Genomic DNA, 25,270 nt, shown 5'->3' on the forward strand with positions numbered 1-25,270 from the left:
GAAATTCAAAGTATCTATTATACAGAGACAAAAAAAAAAAAAAAAAAACCGCGCAGAGGAGCCCCTCTCCGTGACGTGACAGAGACAATACAGCTGGAGAGAACGTTGGGTGGTGGCTATCGGTTTAGCCTGGTTCTGCTAGATATAAAAATGACTTCTTTCATGGATTTATTCTGCTACATAAAAGCACGCCCTGGCAGTTAAACACCATATCTCAAGACACACACCCGTGACAATATATTCCCTTTCATGCAAACCAAGTTCCAAGAAAACTCCATTTCAAGTCAAAGTCTCCAGATGCGTAATTTACAACTACTAAAAAGATCTGGCAAGCTCCTCCACAACAAGGAAAGAAAACAACCTGGCACCAGAGGTAGAAAAGGGTAAAAAAGATATTTGGTTTAAATGATGGGTGGAAACCAAACACCCACTCACACTCCACAATCTGGAGAGGGTTGGGTACCAAATGGTCCGTGGCAACCATAGCCTTAAGGAAACAGAATTTTGATCTCTGGCATCATCAGACAGGTTCCACACGCCTAGCTCTCAAAAAATATCCTCAGGGTGGAGCACATCCATATTCCCAAAGCTTTCACTACTAGATTAAGTGCTCAGGTATAAATGTATATTTCACCTACTAGAAATTGTATTACAAAATCACAGAGCAGGCGCCCTTGGATACTCAATCCTTCCCAATGATTTTCAAAACATTAATAAGTAAAGTAGCCTGCAATGCAGATAAGACACTAGAAACAAGATCTAAAGGAAATTGGGTGAGGCGAGTAATCCTTGGCTTGTTACCTGGTGCCTCTAGGGGAAAAGACGGTCGTAGGAAGACTTTCTGCCTGCAGGTACAATCCCGGCAAGGTGGCTCCAGGTGGCTTTCACAGTCGTACGCGTGTCTCGCTCGTCACTTCGCTGCCCTTTGCCATAGCTCAGCACCCGCATCCTAGGGAGTCGGAAAGGCAGCTCCTGCCACTGCCGCCGCTGCCCGCAGGTCGCGCTGGGTGGGGGATCCGCTGCAATCGCCCCATGAAACCCGCGGCTCCGCGCCCGGGGAGCGGGCAGAGGCAGGGCGGCCGCGCACGCACACACAGACACACGCTCACACTCACACACACTCGCACCCGGGCGCGCGCGCACTTGCACTCACACTTACACACGCACACCCGGCACTGCACGGGGAGGAAGCAGCACGGAGGGAACCGGTCCTTCTCACGATTGGCTTCGAAGCCCACAGGACCGCGGGCAGCAAAGAGAGCGTTCTCGCATAGCCCTTTAATCACGTTTCCTTCAAGTTCTCCTCCAACCCGAATCCACGTAATTCAAGAGCTGGTGACATTTTGGTGGAGAGGAGGGAGCCGAGAAAGGGCTGAGGAAGAGTCGGGGATTTTGTTAAGCAGTTTGATAAACAATCCTCATTACCTTTTTTGTTTTGTTTTGTTTTGTATAGCAAACCAGTTCGAAGGGCTAAACTTTTGGCTTCAAATGCTGTGGACCAAAACGTAAATATCCTTCTGGCCAAGAGAAGAAGGTGTAGATACACGGAAACAAGAGGGCTGCAAGACCCTCTATTGACCTTGTGATGTACCTGGAAGCAGGTCAATACTGGCGCTTTCCAAGCTTCTGGATAAAGCGATCCACACACCTGGGTCCACAGCCCAGCAGCCGCTCCAAATCCAGCCAGGAAAATGGGTCTGGGCGTCCTCAGAGCTCTGCAAGAACCCGGGCACGAAGGGGCATCGCCGACTTAACACATTTGCTTCTGGGCAGTTGGATAAAAGACAGTCAAATGCATCAGATAGGCGCGCGCGTACACACACGCGCGCACACACACACGCAGCTAGCTGGAAAGCGGCTTACAAAACACTAGAGACATGCCAAGATGACTTGAAAAGGTAGCCAACATCCAGGATCTTTCCGGAAAACAGAAGGGCCAGCAGGGAGGTTATCAAAGTCTTCTCAAGTCTTTCATTTCTTCCTCTCTCCTGTGAGTGTGTGTGTATGTGTGTGTCTCCAGAAGGTTTCGTTGGTCTGCCCCACCCCCGTCCAGTTGCGCTTTTTTTCCTGATATAACCGACGGTGCAAAATGAATTATATGGGTGGGCTGTGCTCACAGCCCAGAGCTCCCCAAAGTCAAGAATCCTAAGGGAGCAGCCAGCTGCCAAACAATTCACATTCTCAAGGGAAGAATGAAAAACACGCGCAAACACGCGCACACACATACATAGTCCTCCGTTCGGGCAGCTCTGCACACGCTCACCGCCTCCCTGCGCGCCGCTGCACACAGCGCCCCGCCCTCTGGCCACCGCGCTGGGGCGAGTCCGCAGTTCAGGCGCGAGGCAAGCAGCCGAGGTCCGGGGCTGCGGCCGCGGCCGGGGCGGACCCGGGAGCCAGGCTTCCCAAGGCTGTGCGTGTCGGCAACGGCGGCCTCCTGGCCGCGTGGAACTGAGCCCCGCGCTGCAGCATGGAGGCGGCGGCGGCGGCGGCGGCGGCGGCGGGCGCGCGGCCGTGAGCTCGGCCCGCGCCGCAGTGACGGGAGCGGCCGTGTCGGCCAGACCCCGAGAGTCCGTGAGACCCCGGCCGGGGCCGGTCAGCTGCTCTCAGCCCTCGGGCCTCCCAGCCAGACTAGTTCTGAACCGATTTATCTGGGTGGTGCGGAGAGGGCGGGCGAAGCGCCGGGAAATCCCCAGGCTGAGGAGGCGCGGGGGCGTTGCAGGAAGGGGGAAGGGAAAAGGCAGAAAACCTGGAGGATGAAAGCGAACTTCCAGGGGCGTCCCCAGCCTCCTGCAAAAGGGCAATTTGCTGATCGCCCACTTCCTCTCGGTTGTGGGATAGAGAGAATCATCACTGAGTCAAGCTTCGGCTGCTTAGGGAGGTGGGAAAAGGCATTAGTTATAATAACCCGCCGGAAATTTTGAGAAGGAGAGCTACTGACTTGGGGGTTTCAGTCATCTGAGGCTGGCTTCCGCTGTCCCCTTAGTTGTGGGTGGTGATTTGCTTACTAATCAGATGGGAGCGGATTCTGTAAAGAACATTTATATTTGGGAATCAGCTCAGCATCAGACATTACGAATACTGCAGTTTGTCACATTTTAGTATGTCAAGGGCAGAAAGGGAGCCCAACAATCTTCATAATCCAGACCTGGTCTGTAAGGTCACCGGTACAGAAGCAGGGTCTAAAGCAGAAAAGAGGTGCGACTGGAAAGGAGGTTAGACAGGGCCCTGCGGGAATGGATCTGCCCGGAGCCCTCGCCTGGTTTTGCTTTAGACTCCGACAAGACTCCCAGTGCTTCTCTCCCCGACCCTATATCCCCACTCCGCCCAGCCTGAAAAAGCCAGTAAGCAAAGTTAACTCTTTCTTCTAAAGAACCCTAAGTGAAATCTTGCTCTTCCTTTCTGCTAAAATCCTGAAACCCTTTCGCTTCTCATTGTGGGTTCACCAGCACGTGGTCTTCGGACACTGCGCGCACCTTCGCTCTCAGCTCTGATCCTAGCTAGCCCAGACACCAGTCTGTACCCCCAAAGGCAATGGAAGAGTAGGAAGTTGCAAAAAGGAAGCTGGCTAACAAGGGTTTCTTCTGCCCTATTTGGCAAAGGCCCATGCCGGTGGCCTCCATGGATAGGGAGCTCTTTCGTTTTGTTCCAAAAAGCTTTGCCAGGCTTTACCATTGCCCTGGAAGTGCACAGGCGCGCGTATACTCGAGCACAACCTTGGGCTCACCCCAAAGGCGCACAGCTGCACCCACGGGTAAGAAAGACCCACACAGCTATCTCTGTAGGGGAAGAACCCGAGGAGTGAAGTGCTTTAGGTGGAAACTGCTCACATCTCCTTTCTTTCCTCTGCTCCCCTTCTCTGCCCCTGGTACTCCCGATCCAATCCTGGGCTTAGGAATCCACTCAAGCCACGTCTGGCTGCTTTGGTTTCCAGAGTAGCGCAGCTCCGGGACTGCACTTCTAGCCCTGCAGCCTCCCTCCAGGACTGCGAGCGGCGCCAGATCCGGGACTTCGGGGTCTCCGCGGGAGCTTAGGAGGCTCAGGATTTGAGTTGGAGAGCTGGAGAGCCAAATTCCCAGCCGCCGGGGGACTGCGCAGTAAGACCACAGAAATAAACCAAAGGGACACCGCGGACAGATGTACCAGAGGACACCACTGAAGTCCAGGAGAATCTTCACCAAAGCCATCAGCGTTTTCCTTGTAGCTTTCTGTCCCTCGAAGTGGAAAATTGAGGTTTCTGAGAAGTCCACGGAGAGAACCTGCAGCAAACTGAAGCCACAGACTCCGGAGGCACAGGGAGAAATAATGCTTCCATCCTCCTTTCACTTTAAACTTGATCACTTCTGGGACTTCACTGGAGGGCGGTGGAGTTGCACCAGCCTGGAGTACAGGCAGATCCCAGTGAGCACTTCCAAGTACTTTAGGACGTGGGGGTGACTCCGTTTTCTTCAGGATTGTCCCACTTGCCATCCTTTCCAGCCGAGCTGATAGGAACCAATGAAAGTCTAGGCGATAAGGATTTTCCGTTACCTCAGGGATCAAAGTGTAAAGTGTTGAATGAGAAACCCAAAGACCTTGCATCGCTGGGCTGAATAACTTTCTGTTTTCTTTTTTATGTTGTCCAGACTGAGGTAGGGAGGGGACACACTAAGCTAGCTGTAAGAAGTCAAGGGTTGGGAGAAAACAAAGTTCAAATGCTATACTGGAATTTTGTGTGTGTGTGTACTCGTTTTAGAAACTGTGTGTGGGGGGGTGGGGGTCAGCTTGAGAAAGATGAAATCGACGTTTCCTTAATGCTGGGAGTAATAATGCTTAACTTTTCATTGTTCTTTCAAGCCCTACCAGGCCCAGGAAAACACCTTCTTTCTGTTTCCTGTAGCCTTCCTGTGTATCATGCATTATATTTGAAAGTGCCTTTCTCTACTTTCCTCATTTTATCTCAAAAATCTCTGCTACAACCAGATAACTTTCACTCTCCCGGTTCAGCATTTGCTCTTTTCCCTCCTACATAAGCTGATCAGAATTTGCAAAGAGAGGGGAAGAGGAAAGCTTCTATTTTGTTTCATGATTGTTGCTAGAAAACGGCAAGACCTCGGGAGAGACACCAGGATATTCTTTCCCAATGGAGGTCAGAGCTAGCAAAGTTTTTTTTGTTCTGTTTTGTTTTTTCTTTAAATTTTATTCCCCAGCAGGTCAAAAACTAGGATGTTTGCAAAAAGAATTTCTAATTTGCTCATAAAACTATTGTTATTAGCCACTCTGAGGTTGGCATAATTTTAAAAGTTCAAACAAGTTCCTTGCAGAATAGGGTTCCTTTAAACATTGACATTTAAAGAGAAATAATTTTTTTCATAAATAATTTAGATTTAACTCGTTACCTCTATAGAATATCTGCCTTACTTTGTTAATGTGTCCCCTGATTTACTCCATATGTCAAATCACTTTTAAGATAATGTCGATTTTCTTGTTCTCCCAGGTCATTTTTCTGAGAGCTAATGGTGATAAGTGTTGGTCTGCCTATTTTCCTGGAATAATCCACGATTTGGGGAAAGAAAGAGTATTTTGCTAATTTCAGGTAATTAATGGAGATGTGAATGTTTTTCAGTTAAAGTGATGAATAGCAAAAGATAACATGAGTTTCTCTTTATATTGTTATTTAATATTTGAGTTTCTCTTTAAAGTAATAAAAAAGTTATGATCTAATTTTTTAATGGCATTAATTAGTTTGCATGAATTATGAATTTTATTTACATGGATTAAAGCATGTGCTAAGTTATCACTTTAATTCATTAATTTGTTTTATATATAACTGAAGAAGCTTATTGTAAATTGGAAATACCTTAACTTCAAATTTCCTGGGTGAGAAATCACTACTGAGTTACAAGCCTTTGATTATTTTTACTAATATAATGTAATATAATATAATAAGTTATCTGACAGTTCAAAACTGGAAGTTGGTATGAAGAAACAAGGAAATACAAGTTTCTGAAATGAAGGGATATCATTAAAAACAAATCCGAGTTAAACAGAATAAACGAAATCCAAACATTGAAGTTTTTTATAAATCTACCTAGTTTTGAAATATAAAAAGAAGTGTGCTTATATTAGGAGCATATTTCCAATGTTGCAACTGACCTTGAAGTCCTAGAATACAGTGTATTTTAGCAACTAGATCTCACCAAAAATATATTTCAGCTGACTTCAAAACAAAGTTGAAGACCCCAGCATATTTCTAGCATACATAGGTAAACAGATTTCTCATTGGAACAAAAAGAACCAAATGTATTTAGTATTTAATCTTCTTTTGAGTTACAGAAATATTTTTTTCTTATTTTATCATTTCTTGATTTTTTAAACTTGATTTATATAAAACACATTTCCTTTCCTTTCTTTCTGTATCTCTGTCTTTTATGTTAACCTTTATAGATCATAATAGTGAACTAAAAGATCAAGGTCTGCTTGATGAAAACTGGAACTAGCACTGAGAACCCAATACATTACCGGATGGAAGTGGACATTTATTTTACCAAGAAAAATGGGTTTTGAACCTAATTTTTTGAAACAAAAATACAATGTGTTATATCCTAAATATAATCTCTCAGCAGAGAGTTTTTGAGAGAGATCAAAGGAAAAGAATTATTACAGCGATAAGCATTGCTGTAGAGAAAGGACAATTCTTAATACTGAAAGTTAGAAGTAAATTTTATCTTTCATCTCCGTTAATATTTTTTTCTTGCTTATTTGCTTACACCTTGATGTCAACTCCTCACATTTGTCTGCTGCTCCTATTTAGTTACCCAAGAGCCCCAAAATTCACCATGCTATCGAGGACTATCTAACCCAAAGAAGAATTCTATGCTATTACAATTCAATTTCTACTTCTCACCAAAACTCCCATTAAGGCATAGTAGACAGATCTAGTTGAGCTTTTAATAAAAAATAAATTATATCAGACTAATTTAAGCTAAAGTATGAATGACTAGCAGCCTACATCAGGAATATGAAGCCACCTTAATTTATAAAAAGTAGACTTTCTAGCAAAGTATGTTAATACATATGGGAAGCAGGGCCACCTCAATTATTCTTACCTTGTATACCAAACTGAATGATAAGCATGGTACTATATTTTATATTTTCCCTTTTTGTGTTTTGATAATGCTGTTGAACAACTATTCACACCTAGCTTTAGCCTTTGAAAGAAATATTTTTAAATTTTACGTGTGTGTATAGCTAGCATTTCAAAAAGATTTCCACTAAGTAGTGAAACTGTTTTCTAAATGAATCTAGTCGTAAAGCAATTATCTTAAAAATAAAACATCAGAATAATTGTTATCATGACTTGATTTAGGAGTACAGGTAGGCACACCAAATCATACTAGGTAGAAATAATAAGCTGTTTGAATGTCTATGGCATTCATTTTTTCAACTTACTTACGTTAAAAGCCTGATTAAGAACTGTTGTCATGCCAGACTCCTATTAACACCAATAGGGATGACATGTGACGTCGTGTCTGAGAGGCAGAAGGAGAGACCCAGAGTCAGTGAATCAGACACAGAGTTTATTGAGGAGTTATATACAGTTCGGGCCAGGAGTGGTGGGCTAGACAGGAAAACTGCTACTGTTTATAAAAAGCATTCAGGATATGTAGTGTTTTCATTTAGGAATCTCTAGCTAGCAACCTACATTTTACCCGAAACAAACATCCTCAGTCCCCTTTATGGCCTGAGTTCCAAGGTATGGGCAAGGGGTTCAGAAGTCCCTCATAGTTAAGGAGTGAATCTCTAGGTTGGCCACTCCTGAATTTCTTAGGTCCGAACTCCAAACAAACCTTCTTCTTACACCATAGGGACCTTCTCAGGGTATGCTTGAGTTATTGCTATCAAGTGCATCTGCCGTACAATGACATAACAAATATTTGGCTTTTTAGCTTTAGTTTGACAGGTTTTCTTTTTTTTTAACTTCTGTTTTTTCTTTTATTATTTATTTATTCATTCATTCATTCATTTATTGAGATGGAGCTTTCACTCTGTCACCCAGGCTGGAGTGCAGTGGCACGATCTCAGCTCACTGCAACCTCTGCCTCCCAGGGTCAAGCGATTCTCCTGCCTCAGCCTCCCAAGTAGCTGGGATTACAGGTGTCTGCCACCACACCCAGCTAACTTTTTGTATTTTTAGTGGAGACTGGGTTTCACCATGTTGGCCAGGCTGGTCTCAAATTCCTGACCTCAGGTGATCCACCCTCCTTGGCCTCCCGAAGTGCTGGGATTACAGGCGTGAGCCACCGCACCCAGCTTTTAACTTTTATTTTCAGTTCAGGAATATATGTGCAGGTTTGTTACATAGGTAAACTTGTGTTATGGGGGTTCATTGTACAGATTACTTCATAACCCAGGCCTTAAGCTTAGTACCCATTAGTTATTTTTCCCGATCCTCTCCCTCCTCCCACCTTCCACTCTCACAAAGGCTCCAGTGTATGTCGTTCTCCTCTATGTGTCCATGTGTTCTTATCATTTAGCTCCCACTTATAAGTGAGAACATGCAGTATTTGGTTTCCTGTTCCTGTATTGGTTTGCTACGGATAATGGCCTCCGGTGCCAAATTAGAAAACTGAATCTGTCTTCAAGGTTGAGGCAGATTCAGCTTCTTAATTATTCATCTTGAAAATCTGTCCTTGAATTTCAGGCAGGTGGCCACAAGTCGGCAGTAATGTGACACTCTCACGTGGTTGTAACCACATGGTTGGACTTTCTTACAAGCCCCCATAGATTTAGAAGGAAGAATTAATTTTAATTTATTTTATTAAAGATCTGTTTTATTAAAATAAATGATGTGTGGTAAGTTTTATTTACATGAAATCAGATCATTTCTTTTGGAGCAATCATTTTTAACAGATTTCTAAAACATGATTAGGTAATTTGCCTTTTAACCTCTTCACTGGTTCTTTTTCTTTTCCCCTTTAAATCACGGCCTGTTTAGAGAGAAGACTGAGTTACTGTTTTTTTTCTTTTTTTTTTTTTTTTACTGATGTTTTGCTTCCATAATATTCCTGGCCCTGTAACTGACTGCAGTCTTTTGGCTAGCTTGGTGTTAAAGTTCTTTTGGATTTATATCTCAGCTCTTAGTGACTGTGACTTCTGTAATGAAAGGGAATCCTTTCTGCGACTGGTTAGCATCAAACTTCTTTCTCCACAAAGGTCCTTTATTTCTCTGCTTGCAGTTTTGTTCATTCCATGTAAATTCTTTGAATGCCTTGTTATAGCACTAAGCACTGGAGAAAGAAGACTGACCATAATTTTCATGGCCTCTGTCCCTCATAATAGAGCTTACTGTCTAGTAGAGGTTAATAGACCAACAAATTAGTTGTTACATTATGATCTTGCTTTTATTTTGCCAACTACAATTTGTTATCAAGCCCAAGTGTGTTCTTTTGTGAGACCTCTGGAACCACCTCCTATTAACTCCAGTAATAGCTTCTCTATTGCACTTAGTTTCTGGTTTATTTTTCCCACATCCATTCTAACTGCCTTGGGAGGTAGTCTGTGAAACGTCTGTATGAAGTCTTTTACTGCAGTACCAGGTATAGCCCAGGGTATTACTAAACAAAGTTTTGGAATGAAACAAACCTGGGTTTGAGTCATGGTTCTGAGATTCACCGTGTTACTTGTGTAAATTATTTAACTCACCTGAATCCTCAAGTTTTAATGCATGTCAAATAGAAGGGAGAATATTTATATTTAGGGTTGATTGACAGTTATTAATGACTACCTGTATATAAACTACCCAGCAGAAGTAGGTAATCCATAGATAACATTTCTGTTCCCTGTCATTAGTCTATCTTAAATTGTGTATGAATGTCTAATATCATATTAAAGCATTGTACCGATAACCCAGTTTCTCAAAATAAACTACTTTTTAATCAAGAAAATCTGCTCATAAAAACTTCTTGAGATAAAATCCTTGAGAAGACACCTAAAATATTCTACTGATGTTTTTATTTTCCCTCATATTATATATATTATGTAATATATGTTATCCATTATATATAATACATATACCAAATTATATATTAATTCAAACATGAAATTTAAGCGAAATTTTCAATATCCAACTTGTTCTCCTCAGACGCCATTTGTTCTCAAAATGCTTTTTAGAAGTTTTGTACCTTAAATTATCTCCCCTTTAAAAGGGCTAGTTTTAGAATGAAGTAATCAAAGAAGTTTCCTTGGATTTTATACAGCTGGTCTTTGACTTTCAGACTAGTTTCTCTCTCTCTCTCTCTCTATAGGTATATATACACACTCTCTCTCTCTCTCTCTCTCTATATATATATATATATATGTATATATCAAGTCCAAGTTTGTTCTTTTTTGAGACCTCTGGAACTACCTCCTATTTACATATACACACAAAGAATCTCCATCATTAGGTATTTAAAACTCATCAGAGGGAAAAATATTACACTAATTGTTACAAATATTAAGAAATTTGTTGAAAATAAAAATAGGGTAATATGAAAATAAACATAGAAATATTAAATATAGATTTTAAATTATTTACCATCTGTTTATTAAAATAATCATGAACATTTATATTTGTAGAAAATGTGATTAGTTTAATAGTTTTTAAACTGCATTATATTGCTATGCAGTATTTTTCCACTTTATTTAAAGTAAATGTGTCTATTGTCAACATTAAACTATTAATTTAATAAATTATTAATTGAGCTATAACTAGTATATATTTAATTTCTGCTTGGATATGCAAAAACATAAATTATTGTTTTATTTTGTGTTTAGCTTAGCATGTTTTAACATTTTGTAATATTGTAACATTAGAACATTTTAAAACCAAAAAATACATTGTTGAAAAATTAACATGACTCTGATTATGAGAACTTATTATATATTTTATAATAGTGTTATTGTCAACAGAATTTAGGAAATAAAAGAAATCGCATGAAAAATCACTGTGAAAAATTATATGGCATTGTAGTCTTTTCTGTATTTTTTTCAAATTTGTGTGTCCAGCTTACCTTTTATAATTTTACAATTTTGAGGATTTGCTACATTTTCTTGTTGAATATTTTCAAGATTATTTTATTTTTTAATACTAAATAATGTAACCAAAAGTGTAAAAATATTAGCATTACATTTATTCATTCATTCATTTTCATAACAGTATGCTTTAGGATTAGGTACCTCCTGATATAGACTTCATTTACTAAGATATATATCACTCTCCAGTTTTCTTTCATATTAAAAAGTTTGACAGATCTAGAACGGAACAAAATGGAGAAAGCAAACAATAAAGGTAAACTCTAAGTTAATAGTTATTCAGTAATACATAAACAATTCTCTGTATGTTATCTAGAAATGCTTTTTTTAAACTTAAACACTGTATTTTCAGAAACTTTGTCCTATATTCCACAGAGATGTTTATTTTATATTTTTAATAAGATAAGATGAGGGTAAATGAATGATTTCTTAAAAAGAGAAGTAGTCATATGTAAAACATGCACATACCCCCAGGCACATATGATGGATCTTTATAACACACTAAGGTTTTATTTTTCAGTTTGGTAAATGGTGAGATGCAGTTTTAAATCTTAACTTTTTCTAACATGTGAAAATGCTCATAATGTAAAAAATAAAAAATTTACTAATTTTGAAATAGACCCTTATGTGAGGCAGTGAACTAAAATAAGGCAGTTTCTTTTTCTACTGACCTCATCTTGGAAACTTTGATTGGATTCAGTAGTACTACGCTTCCTCATTCATTTAGAAAATTGCCAGTGAGCTATGAGATGGATTCCTCAACCTCTTCAACTCATTTCTGCTTATTGGGTTCTGTCTTTATAGTATGCAACTAAGTTCTCTTTCTTGCTTTTGTTGTTTAAAAACTTCTGATTTATGCTTGGTAAGAGGATTCTTACTCTACATGTTATTAAAAGTGTGTATAAATGTGATTGCTAAACTGCCCTGAGCTTCTAGTCTCTACCTAAGTATGGGGTAGCCTTGCAGGAGCAGTCACGGAGCAGCGGCACCGCTGGAGCTGTAACACTGCCTCCTCAGTAAAGCTGTTTCCTTCTACCTCTGGCTTGCCCTTGAATTCTTTCCTGGGCAAACTCAAGAACCCTGGCTGGCTTAGCCCCACTTCAGGGCTTGCCTGCCCTGTGTCGGAATGACTCTCTTTGGAACTGGAGAATTAGGAGAGTACCTCTTTGAATAGTTAGGAAAGCAGCTTCTGGAAAATGTTGCACAGAACACTCCAGTTGAAACTTACAGTGAAACTTTAAATGCCAAAGAAGAAAAACAATATGTGTAGAGTGGCCATGCCTACACTAGTTTATGTAAATGTGAAAACATTCTTCTTTGTAAAAATATGCAAGGTGATTTTATAATCATAGAGCAAATGCTTAGTTGAAGTGGCAACTACTCTTTGAAAGCTAATATTGATTTCCCTGAAAATATTTTTCTGTTTTTTGAAATATATAAAGTCTTGGACACTTTGTTGATTGAAAATCTCTCCCACTGGGGCTCATTTGCTTTCTTTTCTTTTCTTTTTTTTTTTTTTTTAAGAAGGTGTCTCACTCTGTCGCCCAGGCTAGAATGCAGTGGCGTGATCTGGGCTCACTGTAAGCTCCACCTCCCGGGGTCACACCATTCTCCTGCCTCAGCCTCCCGAGTAGCTGGGACTACAGGCACCCACGACCACGACTGGCTAACTTTTTGTATTTTTAGTAGAGACGGGTGTTCACCGTGTTAGCCAGGATGGTCTGGATCTCCTGACCTCGTGATCCGCCCTCCTCAGCCTCCCAGAGTGCTGGGATTGCAGGCATGAGTCACCGCACCCTACTTTTTTTTTTTTTTTTTTTTTTGCCTTAGTGCAATGCATCTATGCCATGGTATACACTAAGAAGTAAAAGCTCAGATTGAAAGGCAACATTGATGAGTGCAGTCCATAAACAAAAGTCCAGATTTGAACAAAGTTGTTAAACTTTGGAAAAGAAAATGAGTGAATATCATCCACAAGGTACTGAAGTGTATCTGTGGTTTCAGCTATAACCCAGTCTGCAAATTCAGAGTTTCACATTCTATGTAGATCACATTTGTATAAGATGATAAGTTTTTTCAAATGTAGTCAGTACAAAGAATCCTTAAATTTATGTTTTGTCTTTTCAAATTTAGTATTTATTATTTCATATCTTAAGTGTCACAATGCATAAGATAATGTGCCAGGCTTTTTTTTTTAACCATTTGTTTTGTGATATCAAACACCTGCCTAAATTTCTCCTCTTTGATTTTAATATTAACTAGAGCCATATGTTTATATACATAAAATTTACATGGAACATATTGTTCAATAGGGGTAGATCATATTTATTTTAAAATATGTTTTTGTTTTATTTGTCCTAAGCTAATAACTGTGAAATAAGTGAAACAGAATACCTGCCTTTAAGAAACTGAAATCCAAGACAATCAGAAGTCTTTTAAATTTAGCAATCATGATAAAAAGGCAACTGATTATTCCCTGTTCTGATTCTGTTTCAGACTTCATAAGCATGAAGTAATGATGAAACAATCTTGGTGCACAGTCTATTAACCTTAACTCCAACTGAATAAGTACTTTATCAAATCTGACATTTAATTGTACTGTATCTCTGATTTAGTCAACATTATAATGACACAATTCACATTTACTCTTAATTTCACATACAGCCCCTGTGATTTATACTTGTTATTATAATGAAAATGTTTTGTTGATATTTACAGTCTAAGAAGATGAAAAGTAGTTTATAAATGTATTTTTAATTCAAATTTTAGATTCCTTTATTGGAATAAAACAAAATATTTGCTGTTTACAAGATTGTTTCTGTGTCATGAACATTATCTCCCTCCAAGCCATGTTTCTGGAATTACTGTCCTACCTAATTTAATCTTGGCTGTCACAGTCAGACAGACAGAAAGTGTGGGACACTTTTCTTGCATCTATAGTGGAAACATTAACAGCATCCAGTAACTGCTCCAGGTCTGTCAGATAAATACATGATTAACTGCATTTTTGTTTATGCTTATACAAAAAATAATATATGCCTTTAAACAATATGAATACATACAGGTCAGTAATAATTACTTTACAAATTACTCCATTTATTCGTATCTGGAAATGCTTGAATTTCCCAAGAATAAAAACTTAAAGTTAGAAAAGGATTTTTAGATCAGGTATTTCAACTACTGTTTTTAAGTTTAATAAAACAAAAACAAAACAAAACTAAACTAAACTGATGTCCAAAAACTGTAAGCTTGGAGAGAAGCAGAGAAAGGAATAAATCAATTAGACTATACTGACTCCTCTTGGCTCTCCAAAGCATATTAATGAGATTCCTTGTTGTGATGAACAGAGATTCACCCACATTTAGAGAAAAGACGTTTGTTTTAAAAAATATTTATGGAATTTGAGTAGGAAAAGATAAATTGCAGTTCTAAGTAAACATAGTAGTATGAGTCACAATTTGAAGTGCTGTGAAGAGAATCATTAATCTAAACAAGACAGAATTTATGAGTTCACAATTAAATCAGGTGCAGTAAGAATTATAATAATTTTTAAGTTGTACTCTTTCTTGAAGAGGAGGCGAATTGGATTATGGATTAAAACATAGGCCAGTGGATATTCATTAGGATCCTGAAACCTAGCTGTGCCTTGGATTAAACCTATGATTTTCTGAGTATAGGCAGATCATAACAAACAAATCAATGCTGATAAATAATGAAGTGTTCTTTTCCATCAACAATGACCTCATATTCTGGAATGAAGAAAAGAAAGACATAAATAAATGAAATAGAGTAGAATAAATGGGTATGTGTGTGTCAGTGTGAGGGTGTGAGTGTGTTTGTGTATTACAAAAAAAAAAGGAATAATTATGTGGCAGATCAGGGAACATTTGCAAAAGTGGACACTTGAATTGGGTCTGAAAGTGTAAGTAGGGATGACCCACACAGTGAGGTAGAAAAGGGTATTTTAGGCAGCAAAGATGGCATGAACCAAATAGAAAGGTACAAGGCAGTAAGCACACAGGATAATGTGAGGTTAGGCCCTGTTGTGTTTTTTGTTTGCTTGTTTTTTGTTTTGTTTTTTGTTTTTTAACTTTGATTTTAAGTTCAGGGATACATGTGCAGGTGTGTTACATAGGTAAACTTATGTCATGGGGGTTTGTTTTACAGATTATTTCATCACCCAGGCATTAAGCCTACTACCCTTTAGTTTTTTTTCCTGAACTTCTCCCTCCTCCCACCCTCCGCTCTCTGATGGACCCAGGTGTGTGTTATTCCCCTTTATGTGTCTGTGTGTTCTCATCATTTAGCTCCCACTTATAAATGAGAACTTGCAATATTTGGTTTCCTGTTCTTGCATTAGTTTGCTAAGGATAATGGCCTCCAGCTCCATCCATGTCCCTGCAAAAGACATGATCTCATTTTTTTATGGCTGTGTGCCATTCCATAGTGTATATGTACCACATTTTCTTCATCTAGTCTACTGTTGGTGGATGTTTAGGTCAATTCCATGCCTTTGTTATTGTGAATAGTGCTGCAGTGAACATACATATGCATGTGTCTTCATAATAGAATGATTTATATTCCTTTGGGTATATACCCAATAATGGGATTGCTGGATCAAATGATATTTCTGTCTTTAGGTCTTTGAGGAATTGCTGCAATGTCTTCCACAATGGTTGAACTAATTTACACTCCCACCAGTAGTGTGTAAGCATTCCTTTTCTTCCACAATATCAACAGCATCTTTTTCTTTTTTTTTTTTTGATTCTTTAATAATAATCATTCTGATTGATGCGAGATGGTATCATTGTGATTTTGATTTGCATCTCTCTAATGATCAATAATGTTGAGCTTTTTATCATATGATTGTGGGCCACACGTATATCTTCTCTTGAAAAGTGTCTGTTTATGTCAGTTGCCCATGTTTTGCTAAGATTCCTTATTTTTTCTTGGAAATTTGTTTAAATTCCTTAAAGATGATGAATATTAGACCTTTGTCAGATGCATAGTTTGCAAAAATTTTCTCCCATTCTACAGGTTGTCTGTTTACTCTGTTGATAGTTTCTTTGTGCTGTGCAGAAGCTCTGTAATTTAAGAAGATCCCATTTGTCAATTTTTACTTCTGTTGCAATTGCTGTTGGCATCTTCATCACAAAGTCTTTGCACATGCCTATGTCCTGAATAGTATTGTTTAGCTTGTCTTCCAGGGTTTTTATAGTTTTGGGTTTTACAGTTAAATATTTAATCCCTCAAGCTAATTTTTGTATATGGTGTAAGGAAGGAGTTCAGTTTCAATCTTCTGCATATGGCTAGCCAGTTATCCCAGCACTGTTTATCTAATAGGGAATCCTTTCCTCATTGCTTGTTTTTGTCAGGTTTGTTGAAGATCAGATAGTTGTAGCATGCACTCTTATTTTTGGGGCCTCCATTCTGTTCCATTGGTCTATGTGTCCTTCTGTACAAGTACCATGCTATTTTGTTTACTGTAGCCTTGCAGTACCATTTGAAGTTGAGTAGCATGGTGTCTCCAGCTTGTTATTTTTGCTTAGAACTGCCTTGGCTATTCAGGCTCTTTTTTGATTACATATGAATTTTAAAATAATATTTTCTAGTTCTTTGAAAAATCCCAGTGGTAGTTTAATAGGAATAGCTTTGAATCTATAAATTTCTTTGGGCTGTATGGCCATTTTAACAATATTGATTCTTCCTACTCAATAGCATGAAATGTTTTTCCATTTGTTTGTGTCATCTCTGATTGCTCTGAGCAGAGTTTTGTAGTTCTCCTTGTAGAGGTCTTTCACCTCCCTAGTGTATTCCTAGGTATTTTATTCTTTTTGTAGCAGTTGTGAATGGGATTATGCTCCTGATTTGACTCTTAACTTTACTGTTGATTTATAGGAATGCTAGTGGTTTTTGCATATTGATTTTTTATCTCAAGACTTTGTCAAGATTGTTTATCAGAGAAGCTATTGAGCTGAGGCGATGGGGTTTGTGGATATAGGATCATGTCATCTGCAAAAAGACACTGTTTGATTTCCTCTCTTCCTATTTGGATGCCCTTTATTTCTTTCTCTTGCCTCATTGTCCTTGTCAGGAATTCCAATACTATGTTGTTTTTTCATTCTGTTTTCTTTTATTTTATTTTTTAACATTTATTTTAATTTCAGGGGACATGTGCAGGTTTGTTACATAGGTAAACTTGTCATGGGAGTTTGTTGTACAGATTATTTCATCACCCAAGTATTAAGCCTAGTACTTATTGGTTATTTTTCCTGTTCCTCTGATACTGATCCTCCTCCCACTTTCCACCCTCCAAAAGGCCATAGTGTGTGTTGTTTCTTTCTGTGTGTCCATGTGTTCTTATCATTTAGCTGATAGATTGAATAAAGAAAATGTGGTATCGCATCAATACTATGTTGAATAGGGGTGGTAAGAGAGGGCATCCTTGTCTTGTTCTAGTTTTCACGAGGAATGTTTCAAGCTTTTGCCCATTTATTATAGCATGATGTTGGCTGTGGGATGTTATTTACACATGGCTCTTAATATTTTGAGGCCTGGTTCTAGACGTGGAGTGATCTGCATACTTTGCCAAGGAGTTTTACCTCATATGATAATCAGCAGGGAGCTAGTAAATGGTCTCATGCAGAATAATAAATATAGGTTTCTATTTTAGAAGGAATAATCCTTCAGCAGTATGGAAGATGAAGGTATGGCTAAGGATGAATGAAAAAAAAAAAAAGACTTCCTAAAGAAAAATCAAAGTAGTTAAAACAGTAAATAAAAGGGTATGACTATGAATTGTGGGGGAAAGATTGGATTTTAAAGTTTATAAGAAGTTAATATTTATGGGGTTTAATGTCCAATTAGATCACTATTAAAGAGATAGGGTTTACCCCCAGTATCTCAAGCAGAGTTTACTAGAACTGTATAAGACTATCGTCGGTAATCCAAGAAAAGGTTGTACAAAAGAACTAAAGTGATCTGAGGAAACAGGTAAAACATCTCCATTTTTTTTTTCACAGTCTCTCATTTCTGCTGCTCTCTCTAGATTGGGTTTTTGTGAACCTTTATCTTCAGATAAACTTTTATCTTGCTTGATCATCAGAGAACATGATTCATAATTCATATATGATCATCTTACATAACTTTCCTAATTCACTACCAACTGCTAATACCACATTTTGTCTATGTTCCAACTTCAAATCCTAGAAATAACATTTTGTGGTCTTTGGTACACCAATATGTAGATGTGGAAAGAAATCGAATTTGGGTAAGAAGAGCTAATTCCTTTTTTGGATGCGTTTACCTAAAAACAAAAATTGTCAGGAGGCATTTGGATATAAAAATTGAGTACAGGGGAGCAATCTGGGATGGAGATACAACTGGAACATTATTAACTTATAGATGATTTTTAAAATCATGGAACTAAATGAGAGTTGGTGAATTAAACATCTGACTAAAGATGGACCCCAGAGGTATAACATAGCCAAGGAATTTATTTTAAAAATGATGAAAATAAGTTGAAAAGCAATATATTTCAATTGAGACCTGATAATGTATCAAGAAAAGCAAAGATATAAAGAATTTCAGGAAATGAATTGGCAAACAGTACCAAAACTTGATAGACAGTTGTCACATAAAGAGTAAAGTGAGAGGATTTATAGAGCATCACTGATGATGTTAACAAAACACTTTCAGTGGAGTGATGGGAGCAGAAGCCAGACCCTCCTTATTGAGGGAAAAAAAATGATCGACGAGAAATCAAAGACAAGATTATAGATCATTCATCCAAATGAGAAGACTTAAGTGCAGGTGGATGGGGCTAAAGGATTTTTCAAGTCACGTCTTACCAAGAAATAAAGGATAAAAATACAGAAAAGAGAATTACTATGCCCTAAAAAAGAATTACTATTACTATTCCCCTCAAATTTGTATGTTAATATTCTAACCCCCAAATTGATGGTGTCTTAGATTGTTTACTGTTGCTATAACAGAATATCTAAGACTGGGTAATTTATGAAGAAAAGAGGTTTGTTTAGCTCATGACACTGGTGACTGGAAAGCTCAAGAGCATGGTGCTGGGATCTGCCTGGCTTCTGTAAGGGCAATGTGCAGCAACAAGACAAGGTGCAAAAGTAGAAAGGTTACTGGATGTGTGTAAACAGACTAAACATGAAGAGCAATCTTGATTTATAACAACCTGCTCTCAAAGTAACTAATCTAGTTTCTCAAGAATAAAATATGACTCCCTTGTGATGGTATTAATCTATTCATGAGGGATCCACTGCCCTGACCCAAACAACTCCCACTAGGTCCCACCTTCCAATATTGTTTCTTTGGCAATTAAATTTCAACATTAGTTTTCGTGCAGACAAATCACATCCAATTCATAGTACATGGTATTAAAAGCTAAGGCTTTTGGAAGTTGATTAGGTCATGAGGGCAGAGTCCTCATGAATGGGATTTGTGCCTTTATGAAAGAGGCCTCAAATATGAAAACATTTCTTTGTCCCTTCTATCATGTGAGAACACAATGAGGTCTCTATCTATGAAAAAAACAACCTTCACCAAACATTGCATCTGCTGGGACCTTGATCTTGGGCTTCCCAGCCTCAAGAACAGTGAGAAATCAATAGTAGTATGTTGTTTATAAGCCACTCAGTTTATGGTATTTTGTTATGGCAACACAAAGGAAGTAAGACAAGAGTAAATAAATTGCTGAAGCAAGATGGCTAAGGAGTTTACAGGGTATTCTATCTAGTAGAGATTAACTCCAAGCAGAAGGAGGAACACTTCTTTCTAGAAGAATAACAGAAGCTGGTACACATTGTCTTGTCCTAACTCTTTCATAAATACTTCCGTTTATTTTTGTATGACTTTCCTTACTGATACTTTAGATTCAATTTAGGACTGTGGAATGTAGTAAAATTATTTAAATGTCTTACCTTTGAGACACAAAGGTCCTGTGATAGATGTATTATTATAAAAAGCTATGTAAGAAAAATCTGTAAACAAATTAGGGGTTGACAACTGTTTTAAAAAACTAAATAAATGATAAAACACAATAAAAATTCAATTTAAAAATTAATAAAATGAAACAAAACAGTTCAGGCACACTGTGGTTTCCCCTCACCAATTACCACAATTTTTGCTGGACTTTAGATAGGTGTAGGTTTTCCTCTAACAGTACAAACACACACTTTAATTCCAAGGACAAATACTTTATGGATAAATATTAACATTATAGGAGTATTATTTTATAACATAGGAAATAGCAACTTCAGAATCGTTGTTTGACTTGCTGAATATCATAAAATATCCAAATTATTTTTAATATCATCTGAGCTCTTTGTGTTTTCCATTATGTGGGTCAACTAGTTGAGGATAATAACCTCAATAAGATTTAAATTATACTTCTTAAAGGTACTGAGGTTTATTAACTAGCATTCATGTGTCAAAGATTTGGGTGATCTGTCAGTGTTGGGGTGGTTACCGTTGATAAAGTCAATACTTAGAACTCTTGCAATTTTAGAGCAGCACTTCACAACGTGTGGTCCTTAGAATGCCGTATTTTTAGAAGTGGAAATTCTCAGGTCTGCCCAAGATCTACTGGACTAGAAACTCAGGAATCTGTTTTAACAAGCCTTCCAGGTGATTCTCTGCTTCTTATATTTTGAGAACCACTATTCTTTTTTTTTTTTTTTTTTTTTGAGACAGAGTCTGACTCTGTCGCCCAGGCTGGAGTGCAGTGGCATGATCTCTGCTCACTGCAATCTCCGCCTCTTAGGTTCAAGCGATTCTCCTGCCGCAGCCTCCTGAGTAGCTGGGATTACAGGCACGCACCACTATGCCTGGCTAATTTTTTGTATTTTTAGTAGGGACGGGATTTCACCATGTTGGTCAGACTGGTCTCGAGCTCCTGACCTTGTGATCCACCCGCCTCGGCCTCCCAAAGTGCTGGGATTACAGGCGTGAGCCACAGCGCCTGGCTGAGAACCACTATTTTTAAGGCTACAACTTACCTACAATAAATAGTAAAAGGACCAACTGATGAAAAACAGATGTTCCAAATTTATTTTACTTTCATTTAAATATTCAGCAATTTTCTTTTTTTTAAATTATAAAGCACATCTTATGTTTTTGTATGCTTTGTCAAAGATCAGTTGGTTGTAAGTATTTGGCTTTATTTCTGGGTTCTCTATTATGTTCCATTGGTTTACATTCCTATTTTTATACCAGTGCCCTGCTGTTTTGGCTACTATGGCCTCGTAGCATAATTGGTAAATGTGATGCCTCTAAATTTGTTCTTTTTGTTTAGTATTGCTTTGGCTATTCACGCTCATTTTTTTGTTCTATATTAATTTTAGGAGGATTTTTTTTTTTTTTTTTTTTTTTTGGTTCTGCTAGGAAAGATGATGGTATTCTGATCAGAATTGCATGGAATCTGTAGATTGCTTTGGGCAGTATGGTCATTTTCACAATATCAGTTCTTTCCATCCATGATCTTGGGATGTGTTTCCATTTGTTTGTATTATCTATGATTTCTTTCAGCAGTTTTTTTTGTTTGTTTTTGTTGTTGTTTTTCTTGTAGAGATCTTTCACACCCTTGGTTAAGTGTATTTCTAAGTATCTTTTATTTTGCAGCAAAGAAACATATATTAGGGAAAAGATACTGTATTCAGTAAATCGTGCTGGAAAAAGTGGTAAGCCGCATGTAGAAGAATGAAACTGGATCCCCAGCTCTCACCTAATACAAAAATCAACTCAAGATGGATCAAAGACTTAAATATAAAACCTGAAACCTGAAAATTCTAAAAGATAACACCAGAAAAACTCTTCTAAATGTTGGCTTGGTCAAAGAATTCATGACTAAGACACCAAAAGAAAATGCAACAAAAACAAAAATAAATGAATGGGACTCAATTAAACTAAAAAGCTTCTGCACAACAAAGAAATAATCAGAAAAGTAAACAGACAACCTACATAATGGAAGAAAATATTCACCAACTATGCCTCTGACAAAAGACTAGTATCCAGAATTTAAAAGGAACTCAAACAAACCAGCAATAAATAAATAAATACAAAAATCCCATTAAAAAGTGGGCAAAGGGCATGAATAGACAATCCTTAAAAGAAGATATACAAACAGCCGATAAACATTAACAAAAAAAATTCAGCATCGCTAATCACCAGGGAAATGCAAATTAAAACCACAGTGAGATTCCACCTTACTCCTGCAAGAATGTCCACAATTAAAAAGTCAGAAAACAATAGATGTTGGCATGGATGTGGTGATAATCAGATCAATGAACACAGATTTGGGAAGAAATGGGCATAATTGGTTTCAGCTAGCCAACATGCTGGTCGCAGTATACCACTGGCTACAGCGTTCTAAAAGTGTCCTCATACGGCTGTATTAAACATTCAAGAGCTTTGACCAATATATCCTCTGCCAAATACTCTCAAAAAATCTTGGTGGTGTAGGTGTGGGGGTAAGGTGGGGGTTTTTCTGAAATGGAATCATGTTAATGTGGACTTAATGTTAAAATATGAGTTTTCAGAAAGTGTGCTTTATTTTAGTTGGCTAAATACCTACATTGTAAAATTTTTTAAAAATCTATAATTATCTCTTAATTTATTCATTATACTATTATATGTGTCAGGCATTTTCTTCCTGGCTCTCATATCATTTGTGTTTGTTTTATACTAATGAAATATAGAAAAACTCTGTAGTATATAGGGCCCGATGGAACTTTTAAGAGTAAGAAATTTTAATTTGTATATTATGGAAAAATCATCTCAGGAATATTCGTTTATAAATATGCAGCTACAATTTTTAGAATGTCAAAAAATAATCCTTTCACCTGAGTTGTCTTGAGTAAATAACTTTTAGAGTTTTAAATTGGATTGTTTACGTAATCATTATAAAGGTGATCTGAGGTAAATTGCTTAAGCATTTTCTTTAGCTTTTTGCAAGATGAAAAATGGAGAACAAATATTTGCTCAAATATCGAGTCAAACTAATTTTGAAGAGAAATCTCTAAATATTTATTAAATGACCAAAATATGAGAAAATGTTTAAAAAGACTGCAAATAGAAACACATCACTTTAAAGCATACAAAGAGATAAATGGAAAAAGTATTTTCCCAGAACATGCTAAAAAAAAAGCCTTAGAATATCCAGGATACTGTATTTATTCATCCTTACAACATGAATTTTAATATCTTAGTGGCTGAGCTATCATTTTCAGTGTTCTGTATGAATTCTTACCTTCTCAGAAGATTATGTAGATATAACAGATACTTCTGGAATATATATATCCATGATAAGATTTGTCTTTTTACAAGAGAAAAGAAAATATATCAAGTCCAACAGAACTTAAGAAAATAAAATTTAATTAACTCTACATGATATAGACCTTGTTAATATTATATATCAACAAAGAATAGTTTATATTCTTTTGTCTGTAAGATGGGGGAGCTGTTGCATTATAAAAAATACTGGTCAGTTCCATTCCTCTAAGCATTTTCTTTTGATTAAAACCATTTGTAATAAAAATGATGACCCAAACCTTTGTAAATGGTATTTTAGCTGGATTATACTCTAATGAAATTGTGCTTTTAAAAGTGCTTCAATTACTACAACTATAAAATCTTGGTTTACTAGGAATATGTATAAAGCGAAGTATCCATTATTCCTTTAACATCAGTATATATTGTTTAACATTCTATTTTTGGGCTAAGACTTCCTAGGCTTGACAGAAGAGATGTTGTTTCTCTGACCAACATAAAAATCTGTGTGTGTGCCGGGCGCGGTGGCTCACGCCTGTAATCCCAGCACTTTGGGAGGCCGAGGCGGGCGGATCACGAGGTCAGGAGATCGAGACCATCCTGGCTAACACGGTGAAACCCCGTCTCTACTAAAAATGCAAAAAATTAGCCGGGCGAGGCGGCGGGCGCCTGTAGTCCCAGCTACTCGGGAGGCTGAGGCAGGAGAATGGCGTGAACCCGGGAGGCGGAGCTTGCAGTGAGCCGAGATCGGCCATTGCACTCCAGCCTGGGCGACTAAGCGAGACTCTGTCTCAAAAAAAAAATAAAATAAAATAAAAAATAAAAAATAAATAAAAATAAATAAATAAAAAATCTGTGTGTGTGTGTGTGTGTGTGTGTGTATAAAAATAAATGTTCTGTTGTTATTTAGTTATGTCTCCCCTGAAAACACTGATAGATCCAACAATTCTCTTGATTCCTCTTAAAGATAAGCAAGAAGAAAAATAAAGTATGTCAAACTTAAACTTGAGTAAATCCAAGTTGGAAAACAAAACTAGACTTTTTTTTTAAATCCTACTGGATGAATATTGAGAGAGACAAAAATATTAACACCACATAAATTATAACCTAGAAAAAATTCTAAACCAGGTTGAAAACCTACTCATAAACAGTCAATAATATCATACGCTTATGCAATACAATTTTTTTTTACAGAAAGAAATTTAGTAATTACCTCATGCTGTATATGTAGGAAAGAAGACAAAGAAGAAAAATTCTTTACGGTATGCAATTGCTTTTCTCCTGCCTTATCTTGGTATTTGTAGAAACCCTTGGAAATAGAAAAAGTGAACATTGTGTTCCTGTTCTATAGTTTAAAAAATTGACATACATAAGTTATTTTTAATTTATCCAGTTAATCACCAGTAATTATGATGCTTTATGAATGACAATTCTTTTACATTTATTCAAAAATATGGGGAAAATAAATGACATCTGCCTACGTAACTTAAAATTCTTGAAGAAAATGTGTATAGGAATAACTTGTTATTAAATGTTATAGAAATATTAGTTCTTGGTCTCTTATAGTAAGTGGCTAATCATCATGTCTACCTTTATGTATAATTTATTTACATTTTAAAATGTTCTAACCTTGAATACATAGGGAACAAATATCTGATGATAGGTGTTTGCAAGGCAGGGTCAGTGTTTTTTCTTGATATTTTCTCTGAAATACCTGAGTATCACTAGGAATCTAACATGGAAGGATAATTACATATTAGGATGGTAGCAAATTTTTATACACCCAATTTATGGCCAAGCAAAACAAAGTGTAATGTGTATGAGCATGTATGTGCTCCTTTCACCAATTTTCTTGTAGTAGAATTTATAAAACTGCATATATACATGACGTACAATATGATGATTTGATTTATATATACATTGTGAA

General features: G+C 37.5%; 1 protein-coding gene, 1 long non-coding RNA gene and 1 other non-coding gene across 19 annotated transcripts in view; 1 reads left to right on the forward strand and 2 right to left on the reverse strand.

Annotated features, from left to right (window-relative positions):
* LOC105481927 (leucine rich repeat and fibronectin type III domain containing 5) overlaps positions 1 to 2,488 on the reverse strand; it is a 287,305-nt gene extending 284,817 nt beyond the window's left edge. For 12 of the 17 annotated variants that reach the window (XM_071100259.1, XM_071100263.1, XM_071100262.1 and 9 more), the window contains exon 1: positions 802 to 2,461. The gene's annotated coding sequence lies outside the window, so the exon portion shown is untranslated. Of the gene's footprint in view, positions 1 to 801 lie in introns of all 17 variants that reach the window. The other 5 variants (XM_071100265.1, XM_011741716.3, XM_071100264.1 and 2 more) reach the window with 4 other exon arrangements.
* Positions 2,489 to 2,522: 34 nt separating this feature from the next.
* LOC139364302 (uncharacterized) lies at positions 2,523 to 23,952 on the forward strand. The gene is made up of 3 exons (XR_011625915.1): positions 2,523 to 4,628; positions 5,474 to 5,572; positions 21,697 to 23,952. It is a non-coding gene; the product is annotated as an uncharacterized lncRNA (long non-coding RNA).
* LOC112426685 (small nucleolar RNA SNORA31) lies at positions 13,915 to 14,044 on the reverse strand. The gene has a single exon (XR_003018069.2). It is a non-coding gene; the product is annotated as a small nucleolar RNA SNORA31 (small nucleolar RNA).
* Positions 23,953 to 25,270: the final 1,318 nt, after the last annotated feature.

This window comes from Macaca nemestrina, chromosome 7, assembly GCF_043159975.1.
Source record: "Macaca nemestrina isolate mMacNem1 chromosome 7, mMacNem.hap1, whole genome shotgun sequence".
NCBI lineage: Eukaryota > Metazoa > Chordata > Mammalia > Primates > Cercopithecidae > Macaca > Macaca nemestrina.